Here is a 12,500-nt window from a genome sequence, read left to right on the forward strand (position 1 = left end):
TAGAACTGTATATATCTTTAAAAGAAGACGCATAGGAAACACGTGTACTGTAAGTCATGTATCTTTGATATGCGCGTGGTTTCTTTTAAGAGTTAATTAACACTCACTGAGTGTTAATGGGGTTTGTTGTATTGCGCCACAGTCGAGCGGTCTGACTCATTCGAATGCTTTGTTGTTAATGTGACATTATTTTATACCTTATTTCCTCCGTTTTGTCACATGAAGCACGTTCGGTTTCAGAGTTAGTTCAACTGGCCCCTCTGAGAGAACAGCTGGCCCCAGTTTGGTGTTTACCTGGGGGCTAGAATCACCACTGCCCCTGCCCACAATCTTTTCCAAAGCCCAACCCTTGTGTGTGACATTCAAATGATGAAGTTCAGTCGCTATAATTCGGAGGACTTCATGCTGAGTCTAGATTATTTCATCAGGCAACATCTTAGTATTTGTGCCATTAGAACCATGGGGTTAGGACTCATTCAAGATAAAACAGGGCAAATTACATTAGAGAGGGGGTTTCCTCTTTATATAAAAGAAGTTTCATGTGCTAAAATAGATAATTAAGTGGCTTAAATTGTATGTTACCTGTGTTTTGTTGATTTGATTATTTGTGTCTGCGTGTGTGTGTGTGTGTGTGTGTGTGTGTGTGTGTGTCTGTGTTTGTGTGTGTGCGTATGTCCGTTGCTCTCAGACTAAGCCATCATGGCTTCCCCCTCATCAGGCCAGACAGGTGTTATTACATTGAAATGAGAGCAGTGATGTATGCATTTGTAATGTGGACCTGTCCTCTTCTGCTTGATGGAATCTGACGCTTCTCATTATTGTGACATGTCTGAGAAAAGAACAAAGTGCCGACACTTTGCCCGAAGTGCCGCTCATAAGGGCATCACGAGGCATCGTAAGCACATTCCACGAAGACACTGACAGAAAGTGACACGTCAGAATTCTTTTAAAGTGCGAACAAATCGGATGCCATTTCCATTCAGCGTAGATAAATGAAGTTCTTGGTGTATGGATGTTGAACTACTTAGGCAGGGAGTGAAATGATTATGAGAAGACAAAGCATTTTATTTGACTTTCAAAACAGTGTCAGCAGGCACCTATATCTACGACTGGTTAAAACATACATCGTTGATATATATATATATATATATAGATATATATTATATGTGACAGCATAAGTATTTAAAAAAAGTCCCAAACCCCTTGTTTAAAGAATTATACCATTGAACTCCTCTCTATTTCACAGAGAAACACCTTGACTGCTGTAGAGAAAGCTGACCCACTGCTGTGTGAAATGTAATTTTGTACGCGACCTCGTCTCAGCAGAGCTGCATATTTGACTTGTTTAGTGTATCAGCAGCTTTGATAAGGAGGCTTCTTATCTCAGTGTACTGAACCACCTTTGAGATAACGCTTTTTTAATCGGCACACAGGTCAGGTAACTGATTTGAAAAACACCACCGTGGTCCTTCGCATTATTTGTTGTTCATTAAAAAAGCTTCTATATGTTCTTGTCCCATCCAGTGCAGTGTTTGTTGAACCCCAGAGAATCAAGGGTGAACCTTTTTTCTTTTTTTGTTCTTAACACATTGCAGCAGCATACTTGACTTCTGTGCCACTGTGATCACGCACAATGAGCAGTGATCAAATAAAAGACAAAAGATGAAGGCATCCTTTTGTCATAAGGAGAGAAGAAAGGAAGGACGGGGGGGAAAAAAAGAAAGAACAAACTAAATGAAGCCTTTATACAAAGTGGCATTTGTTTCTATCCAGGGAAAGTTTGGCCCTGGGGAGAGGGTCACTCTCTCTCACCTCAACTGTTTGTTGGTATGTCAGAGGAGGTTTTAAGTGTGTTTGTGCGCATGTGTGTGTTTTGGCTGGTTTACTTATTTACACTCATTGTGAATTCGCCGGTTTGGATTAGTTTCAGTGGAACACCAGGGGGCTGTACTAAGAAGCAGGATTTGCGGTTATCGAGGTTCAGGTTTAACGTTGGTAGTTCACTTCTTACCTGGGTAAATCACCAAGGTAACTTATTCTCAACCGCTAACCTGCTCTGGAGCAGGTTAAGAATGTGATAACGGATGGAAACCTGTCAGCGTCCCAAAGTACTGACTAATCAGATCACTGGAAAACCAGAGTCATCATTCTACAGGATCCTGACCGGGACTAGAGAATTTACAGTAAACTGAGAAATGTTGAAGAGCAATTGATTTTTGTAGATGAGTGGAATCTGTTGTTGGTATGTTGAACTTGCTTCGTAGTGCACGTGTTCTGTTTGATTGACTTATGAGTATTTGCTTTAATTTCTTGTGTATTAATGTTGCTGTTTGAAACTATTTCACATAAAATCAACCGACATAGGCGCTGACTTAATTACTCACGACATCCTGCTAAATCCGTGCATTAAGCACTGCCTCACACTTTATCTCCACTTATCTTTGAACATCTAAACAATCTCGATTGCTATTCCTGTATCGTGTTTAACTGTGACTGAACCTCTTTCTTTTTTAATTTCAGTCCGTCGTATTTATTCACAGTAAACTAAAAATGAATGTCATGTAAAAAATGGAATAAAATTATTGTCATTTTAGCACATATATCATATGTTCCTGTTTCCTAACTGTAACACTGTGAGCTGGCCTTTCAGCTTTTGCAGTTCGTAGTCCCCTATTATTACTATTCTGCATGAAACAGGATGATGGGTGCAATAATCACACAACGTTACTCATTAAAATAAAAAGGATCTCTGCAAATATACAGTATATTTAATAATTGTGAAGTCTGAGCCTAGGATTCATAGCTTGAGACAAAATGGCTTTGTCGCAGGAAATAAATTTGTCATTTGCATCATGTCACCTGAAATTAATGAGATGCCAAAAGGGGAACATTTGCTGAAGTTGGTGCCACAGTGTGACCGCTCCACGGTTTGTTCAGGCATGACCTGTCCTGACAGCCTCTCTTTACCCCCTCTCTCTCTCTCTGATAGATTTTCATCATCTCTTCATCGTTTTCTGTCCGAAAGAAGAGTTGAAACTCTTTTTTTGATGAAAACCTCTCCTGCCTGTTCTTTCTTGCAATGACTGAGGGAGCTCAGTGTAATAAACTAATCAGTGATTAATGTCTATTTATCAGTCGTTACATGCTGAGCTGCATCGTTCATCACAGTCCAACGTTAACATTTTAACACTGGCTCTCTGCTTAATACAAAAATAATCATAAATTCACAGCAAATGACAAGATTGCAGCTGACACCTCTCTCCCAATCAACTCTCAGCTTTATCAGTTTCGCTTCTTTTTTTTTTCTCCTCTTAAGATATCGCGAGTCCTGCTGAGAAATGTACTCCAGACTCTGGGCTTCCCTAACAATGTGTAAAACTGACGTGATTATTGCTGCTGCCGTCTGTATAACAGCTGGCTCGGCACACTGAGCTCTAATAATTAAATGTTCTATGATTCTCATAGCTCTATACAGTATTTCAATACTCCTACTAAACCATTCGTGCACTAAGTAGTGTTGTTCATTGCAGAAGAGCATATCGCAACACAAGGTTAATTATAAGACACAACGCAGGTATTGTCAGGGCAGAATTGAGCTCTAAGGCCTCAGACCATGCTGTTCTGCAACGATGATGTTCTGAAACCATTGCCAGTGTGTTGTGAGCAGCCAATTCTGATTAGATAGAGGATTTCTGTTATGATCACATAACACAATACACTAATTTGTTTAGTCAAGACCATGGGACTATTCAGTTTAGTCTGAACCAAAATAACAGGTGTGAAAGGTGTCTACTTCACCAAATTCGATGGAGGCAACTCCAGTTAACCGCTAGTTACCGCGCTTCTGTCACATTCACACACTGCCGGCACAGAGGTAATTTAGGGTTAAGTGCCTTGCCCAAGAACATTGGTATGCATACTGTGGGAGGCAGGGATCGAACCACCGAACTTCTGGTTAGCGGAGGAACCCTCTCCACATCCTAAGCCACAGCAGTACTGCGCCAGAAGTTGGCGATAGTGATGGAAACTAAATTAACGAAATTAACTGGGTAACTCCGTTCAAACATTAAGACTACTATTCAAGTATAGGTAGACGCAGCCCAGGTGGGTAACGACGACAGGATGTACGTATGTCGCACAAAATTCTGTAGTGGGCTCCCCAAATGCAATGTGAAAACATGACAAGCCAGATTAAAAGTAGACAAATTGACAAAGACATGAACCTTGGTTCGGGAGTATCAGGTGCGAAAACACTCTAAGTAAACACTTCAAATAACACTTAGTGAAAGTTTTTTGTGTTCAGACAGTAAGTCTGATAATACACTGAGTGTGAGCGTGCTGCTGTATTCCACTGAGATGGTTTGGGTGAACAGCATGAAAGGACAGCTCAAGTGTATTAGTGAATAAAGTATACACATTTTATTACCCTTCATCCTTTTATCTGTGGATGGGAAGGGTCCAGTCACTCGGCCGGGCTTCATGCAGTGCACGAACGAGCAGCCAGTCCCGTGTGTGCTGGTTGAGTTTGTCCATGTTCGCTCCAACAATTGCGAGGGACAAAGGTGAACCAACTGATTTGTTGCAGTCGCTAAAATAATAGAGCAATTTCTTTCCTTAATGCTCATGGTCTGGTGTTGACTCGCGCGCGCACACACACATTCGAACCCACACACACTCTTGCGCGCGTCGACGACCAGGTCTGCTGAGAACAGGCTGTTCGCTCGAATTGTCCTCAAACAATGAAGTGCTGAACAGATCACATCAATCTCTCTCAAGAGAAATATTAGTTTCCCCCACCTTCCTTCCCCCACCCACACATACTGGAGGAGGCCGGGATGGCGTATGTGTTTTTGTGCTTGCTCTTGAGTGTGTGTGTGTGTGTGTGTGTGTGTGTGTGTGTGTGTGTGTGTGTGTGTGTGTGTGTGTGTGTGTGTGTGTGTGTGTGTGTGTGTGTGTGTGTGTGTGTGTGTGTGTGTGTGTGTGTGTGTGTGTGTGTGTGTGTGTGTGTGTGTGTGTGTGTGTGTGTGTGTGTGTGAGTGAGACAGCGTGCAGTGAGCTAGACAGTGGAAAAAAAGATACATTTTCAGCTTGTCTCAAATTTACCTCGAGTCCCCGTGAGGCTTACACAACTGGCGAAAATAGTCTGTGAGATTCCATTGCCTTGGCTGTCCCTCCGAGACATAAAAAAACCTCTAACTGGCAACTCACTACACATCAATTACACCTTTATTTGTTGGCTGGCGGCAGGGCGAAAGAGGTCTTATTTTCACAGCAGCTTAAAAAGGGATTTTAGTGTGCAGTGATTTATATTTTTGCTCATTTTTAATAACGGCACTATCTTAAAATGTAATTTACAGTAAGTAAATCATGTGCTTTCCCTGCAGGATGCCACTTTAATGCACAGGACGTTACATGAGGCATTGTTAATCAGAAATTAGTTTTGAAAATTTGAAAAGGTGATGAAGGAATATTGGTTTGAAAGGCAGGTTTGAGGTTCAAAGAAGTTTCTCTTTTTTGTGCAGTTTTGAGATTTTTATTTTCTTTGGAAAGGCCTTCTCTCTTTCATTCTATCTCTCCCACCCCCCACTAATCTCTGTATATTAGCTCTCAGGAAGGGAAAGCTCTCTCAGTGTGTTCTGGCTGTTTTAATATCTGTCAGCTTCATCCTGTGCTCCATCCCTCTGCTTCCTCCTCTCTTATTTTGGCTCTCCGTTTCCTCCTGTCTTCATATTTCACTCCTTTGTTTGACTCCTCTGTCCTCGTCTCCGCTCACTCTATCGGTCCTCGTCAGTGGCCCGGTGGCTGACAACGGGTGTGTGTGTGCGCACATGTGAGTGTGCACATGTGAGTGTGTGTAGTTTGTAGACTGATGATGAGGTCTACGCTATTTAGTGCATTGTCTTGGTATTTCTCATTTCACCCGATGCTTTTTGTCAGAGCGACCCAGGTTTCTTGACACCTCGTATAAACACACTGATTACAGCTAGAGCTATGGGACCTGTGTGTGTGCCCGTGTGTGCGTGTGAGTGTGGGTGACTGATGCCTAGTGTGCACCTGTGTTTAAGCATTTAAGCAACGTCTTTCAGCAAACCATCTATTCAATTCTATTTGTTTCAAAACAGAATATGTGCAGAGATACACCTTTTTCAAGTTAAATTCCAAGTATGTCAAAGTAATTGAAAGACTGCATACACCCACCAACAGCCTTTGATATCCATTACTGTCAAGACTGAACTGACAACATGCCCTTGGGACATGAATTGGATAAATGCATAATGGAAACTTCTTTCAACTGAATCAAAACTACTGAATCAAACGTTTCTCTTTAGAAAATAAATGATGTGCCCTTCTGAGGATTTCATCTCAACTTGGTATAGAGTTTGGCTTGGAAACACTCAAGTAATTCAATCAAGTATATATCTCATTATAAAAAATTGCACAAACCTAGCATGTCCATACCTGCTCTAAGAATCACATACATATTGCCTTTAGAACTTTATTTCTGGAGACTTGATGATCACATTTACTTTCAATGATACAAATTAAACTGTCAATATTAATATATCTAATATGAAATCATAAAGAAAATTGGAAAGTTGGAATATTTCCTATAATCTTTTATGTGCGATTTATTGTCCCAAATAATGGACATACTTAGATACAATACATGCTGCATCACAGTATGTTTAACAGTGTCCAGTGAGAGCTTTATACACATAACATTTTCCGTTACACAGAAAACTGGGTTGTTTAAAAGTTAATGATAATATATTTTTATGATAATCTGTTGTGGTTTGAGACATACCATATCTTAAGACATACACATAGGTAGGCCTTTTAAGTTATTGAAAACATTTGAATCGTTTTACTTGGAGGGACCTGAAATTGTTTTATGAGGCAGTCACCTTTTCTCCTAAATTTAGTCAAAGCAAATTTCATGTTGCATAGGGTTGCAGTGGTAGACATTATACATCAAATCAAAAAAACTGCTCTTTGTTAATTATTAGTTATCAATACTACAACAACGGGGCAAAGAGCACGGCACACAGCTGTACAATAAAGTAACAGTGCAAATCACTGAATTAGAGTTTATGTTGTCATGATTTCAGATCATTATTAAATGTGGCGGGTCAGAGTACACTATGGTGGGCTGCCACAGTCTAGATAATTAATGGGAAACATTGCGCCTTCAAGTGCACCACAGGAGTGTGGCTGCCCACATCGAAATCTAACATTAAAGATCAAAATAAGCACTCTACAGATATATAGCTGACACGTCTTTTTCTTGTAAAAATGTCTGGTAGCCGATGTTGTGATGTATTAAAATAAAAAGAAGTGTAATAAGTAAATATGTTTTAAAAAATCAGATATGCATATAAACAAGATAAACAGTGGCATTAAACAAGCAGTATTTAATTAATTGTAACTAAAATTTTCCTCATACACAAACCACTCCAGACAGCACAGACACAAATTTGAATGTTTTTCTTTATAAAAAAAGAATCCGCACATTTGCAGTTCAGTTAACATTTATTATTCTTTTTGGAAGGCATTGTATGCTCTGGTAGATGTAAATGATGTTACTTTTTTTAACCATTGGTGTGTGATGGTTTGCACAACACATTTTGAAGAAAAGAAAAATGTTTTAGTGGGTCTGCCCTTTCTTTCCCTGCGTAGTCTGCCCTTCTGTCAGTCCTCCACAAGCTGCTGCTGTGAATCCTAAACACAGCTTCAGCTCCTGTGGGTGGAAGATTTTCCCCCTGTATCCAACACTGCACGCATAGGATGGCAGCTGTTACAGCTTTTATTACATGGTTGTAGGTCGAATCACTATTGTTTCATTCAACATTTATTCACAGTATGTGGAAATAATTTAATTATTACTATAAGTCATAGTTCAGTAATAGTGATGCAGCATTTAAGAGCTTCCATCTGAATTGAGCCCTAGAGGAACAATAGCTTGATAACCTCTTTACGCATCTCTGGCCTCATTACCTTTACCATTCCTACAAAAACATATATTTTTGACATTTTTTAAAATTTAATGTATGCATGCATGCCGATGATGGATACTCCTCTATTCCACCAACAGTGTAATATGTATTTGATAGTCTGTACTGTGTTTACATTAACTCTAACACATTTTTATCTGTGCAGACACCATAGTTAATTGTGCTGTTGTTTGTTGTTTGTTTGAGATCCATTCGGTTTCCTTCTGTGTGATTTTATATTTGATTTTATATGCTGTTTAATTAGGATGTCCCAATCAAGTTTTTTCCCCCCGATCCCGATCCGAGTCATTTAATATTGATCTGCTGATACTGAGTCCCGAATCGATGCTTGTAATACATAGATAAAACAGTGAACACTTCAAGTACATTAAATGTATATGCTGGACAATTGTATAGCTATGCAATGCATTAAGAAAAAAAAGAGTCTGCATCCAAGCTGTTCCTTAATGTTTTTTCTTTCACAATTCACCTAGTGCAGGATTGGTTTCCATAAAAAAACAAACAAACATGAAAATAACTAGCTTATGCATTGACTCCAAATTTTGTATGTTTTACACCCACTCGGTTGATCTGCTCTCTCGTATTATATGCGTGCATGGGGTTTGAATGTTTGCGAGTTTTAAAACTAGATAAACGCCATTGTCACTGTAGTGAGATGTACGGATGTACTTGAATGCACCTTGCTAGGTGGGTCGCAGGGAATACGTCAGGTTTGCAACAGTATACCACGGAGTCGGGAGACTAATTGTAAATGCTAACTGTTGAACGTTAACTCAACTGTGTGGTGATGGACGTGACAGTCACGTGTAGAATGAAGATCCACTGCTGCAGCTGTCGTGAAACGAAGGATCCGGCACATGTTGGTGCTCAATTAAGCCGATCGCGACCGGTTAAAAAAATGCCTTGATCGGTCCCGATACCAATCCTTGTGATCGGATTGGGACATCCCTACATTTAATTCCATTCTGTGCCATTCTATTTTTTCAGTTGGATGGTCTGCTGCATTATGTGGAATTCCACTAGCATTCTGCTCTCTTCTGTTTGGTTCTGCTGACCCGTTAGTGGTGGAAGAGACAGCACCACACTACCGTTGACACCCCCTCATTACAACATTAAGCAAGATACTTTGTGGTCTTTGTCTTCAACGGATCATATAAATAGACATTATCCAACTGAATGATCTCACTATAACAACTGTCCAACACTAGGAACCAGACTGTGCTATACACACACTGTCTAAACAGCAGTCAGTGCTTAGTGCGTGTTTAGAGAGGTTACATAGTAATCAGAAACTGATTATGTTTAACTTAGTAGCTGATTATGTAAAGCAATTACTGGTCAGCTCAGAGACATTTTTTGGATGGATGTACCCAGCCCTTTATATCACCTTGAATAGGTTTATTCCCCCCCCCCCCCCCCCCCCCCCACACACACACACACACCTATCTGTTTGTTGATGCTGGCTGAGCTTGAGCTCTGCATGGCCAGACAAACACACAGAGCGACTACTGTATGAATCGGTTATATTCAAAGACCATTGTCCATTCTGCATATCTGCGGTGACTGTTGTACACCTATTGAAATTCAGAGTGTTTTTCTGCTCCAGGCCAAGGTGGAACTAATTCTCTCTGCCTTGTTAGTGAAGGCAGTCGCACTTTGTTTTTGTGCAGCAGAAATGTGTGTCTACCTTCCAAAGCTTGTCTATTGTCATTTCTCTATTTGCTTTTATGTCTCTAGTACATTATTTTGTTATTATTACTAACCAAAAAAGCTCTTCTCTCCCTCATCCCTCCTTCTTTCTCTCTCTTTCTCCCTCGCTTCCAAGAGTGCGGAAATTGAATATTACATTTAAAAGGCAATTTCCACGATGGGATTACGCAAATCAGCCTCTCCCTGTTTCACCCTCATGCTTCTATTCATCTCTCATTCATCCTCCGCAACCTTGATGCATCTCTTCATTTGCTGTGGTTTAATCTATTCATTTGAAGACATCTTTTTTCCACGCTCAACAGCCCCGACTCATGTTTTTCCACTTTGCATTGTTACATTGCCCCTGTCCAACCTGTGTGTGTGTGTTTGTGTGTGTGCGTGTGTGTTCATATACAGATTTCTTGAGAAAGAAAAAAAAAAACAAACCCTAAAAGCAATTACTCCTCTACAATTTGATGCTTCTGGTCAATGCAATTTTATTATTAGAAGTATGAGTTATTTATTTATCTTTCCATCTATTCATTCGTATATATTGCCTTGAAATAGGGGAAATTTGTGAATTTGTGCCTGTGAAGTGAATTAGAAGAAGGAGACTTCGGTGAACAAAGAGCCACATTAAAACACCACCTCACCCTGAGTCAACACGTCGGCCTCTCTCATTCTCAACATAAGTACAAACATTAGGAAGACGCCTATACAGGTACAAAACTCCTCAGTCAAAAATGACTAAAAGTGCTGTACTGAGTGATGTTATTCAGTTTCTGTTTTGAAAAGTTTGTCATAATTAAATATTTTATTCTGTGATGTGGTGTGTGTGTGTGGGTGTTAGACAGGGTGTATTTCTGAGTGAGACAAAAAGCAAACCAAAATCAGCGATGGACATCTTTTATGTCTCAAGACTCAAGGTTTTCTGCCAAGTGCTCCGGTCAGTCACTGGAAGGTGCTGTTATAGTAACCTGAAGCTACAGCTAACGCCCTACACACCCAACACTTTTAATCAACACACACACACACACACACATTCACTCACACTACAGAGAAGGAATGTTTGAGAGAGGGTTAGGGTTTTTGATGCATTCATTTCTGAGGCCATAGGTATAAAATGGTATATCCCCAACATTGTCTCTAACTGACAATTTGTAGTTATTGATAGGTAATGTTTGTTTTTACATAAAATATTATATTGGATGTTCTATAAAATTCTTATCTTCCTGAGTGCTTTAGTAATGGATGAGATGGGCAGTGGACAGATTGAAATTACATCCTGCTTCGCTTTGTGCCAGTCAAAGATGTTAAGTGTTATTCTTCATCTGATCGTGGAGGTTGGTAGATACAGAAGAGTTTGATTTGGTGATGATGATTCCCATTTTCTTTTGCAAAATACAAACTATTATTATTTAGGGATTTCAAATTTAACCACAAGAGCCTGGATATCAGATGATCAGAAATTATTACAGTTTACTGCTTACAGGTTGATTGAATACGTCATTGGAGTACAATGGAAATATTAATTATGAATTGATTGATAGCACATCCTTGCAAAAACTTTGATCTATTATGGAATTTTGCTTTAGTATCCGCTTAAACATGGTCTTTTCCTGTGAAGACCAAACAAAAATATGAGTGTGGCCTCCCCAGTCCTCTGCCACCCTTTGCCCCCCCCTCTCCAAGGCTTTTTTTTTTCTTTTCCTGCACCTCTCCAGACGGCATCTCTCACCCGCTCCACTTTCCTCTCTGCTTGTTTACAGTAAGCAGGTCTGAGAAGGATGGTTTTACCTTTTATGGCCATTCTTCATCCATGGTAAAAGTGCACTAATACAACGGCATGTTACCCACATCCCCCCTCCTCACTCTGACCTCCTGGATGGGGTACCAGGGGTGGACTCTGTGTGTGTGTGCGTGTGCGTGTGTGTGTGCGTGTGTGTGTGCGTGTGTGTGTGTGTGTGTGTGTGTGTGTGTGTGTGTGTGTGTGTGTGTGTGTGTGTGTGTGTGTGTGTGTGTGTGTGTGTGTGTGTGTGTGTGTGTGTGTGTGTGTGTGTGTGTGTGTGTGTGTGTGTGTGTGTGTGTGTGTGTGTGTGTGTGTGTGTGTGAGACAGACTGGATCAACAAGTCTGTGAGGCATGCAGTTCCTGATGTGTGGTAAAAGAACCTTTTTAAAATGTCTCACTCGTCAACATAGACAGATAGTGGCTGAGGCAGGGTTTGTTTTGAATGCCTGGCTGTATGAAAAGCTCCTCTTACTATTGTTTAGGTTAGACCGGGGATCGCGTGCACGCACGCCTGCACGCACACACACACACACACACACGGACAAAGCAGGCAGGTGTTACTGAGTTAGACCTGCTGTGAACACTTTCAATGAAGGAATGAGTTTGAGCAGAGAGAAATAAATGGCATAGGGCAACGTGCAGGCATAGTGGGCACAGAAGGGAAATGTCATGTTTCAAAGCAATGTTAATTAATATGTGAAGACATCATTAACTAATTTTCTTACTTAAGCTCTGTAATTCCCCTCTGCACATGGAGCGTCAATTAAAACCCTCCAAACCTTTCTTGATCTTTGCTGTATGTCACGGCCGGATCTTCAAATCTGCAACTGAAAAAAATGAGACCTCAAATATCAAAATATTTCTAAAAGTGAAAAAGGAAAGTAAACAATTCATTCAAAAGAATTCCAAATAATATTTAATTTGAAAAAAAAAACTTTCCTGTGCTTTTTATTTTCTTATAAACACAGTTTTATCTTTTAAATTTCAAGATCAAAACTTGAACTTTTAG

General features: G+C 40.2%; 1 protein-coding gene across 2 annotated transcripts in view; it reads left to right on the forward strand.

Moving 5' to 3' along the window:
* foxp4 (forkhead box P4) overlaps positions 1–12,500 on the forward strand; it is a 192,847-nt gene that overhangs the window by 932 nt on the left and 179,415 nt on the right. The gene's annotated exons all lie outside the window — the stretch shown is intronic.

This window comes from Scophthalmus maximus, chromosome 6, assembly GCF_022379125.1.
Source record: "Scophthalmus maximus strain ysfricsl-2021 chromosome 6, ASM2237912v1, whole genome shotgun sequence".
Classification (NCBI taxonomy): domain Eukaryota; kingdom Metazoa; phylum Chordata; class Actinopteri; order Pleuronectiformes; family Scophthalmidae; genus Scophthalmus; species Scophthalmus maximus.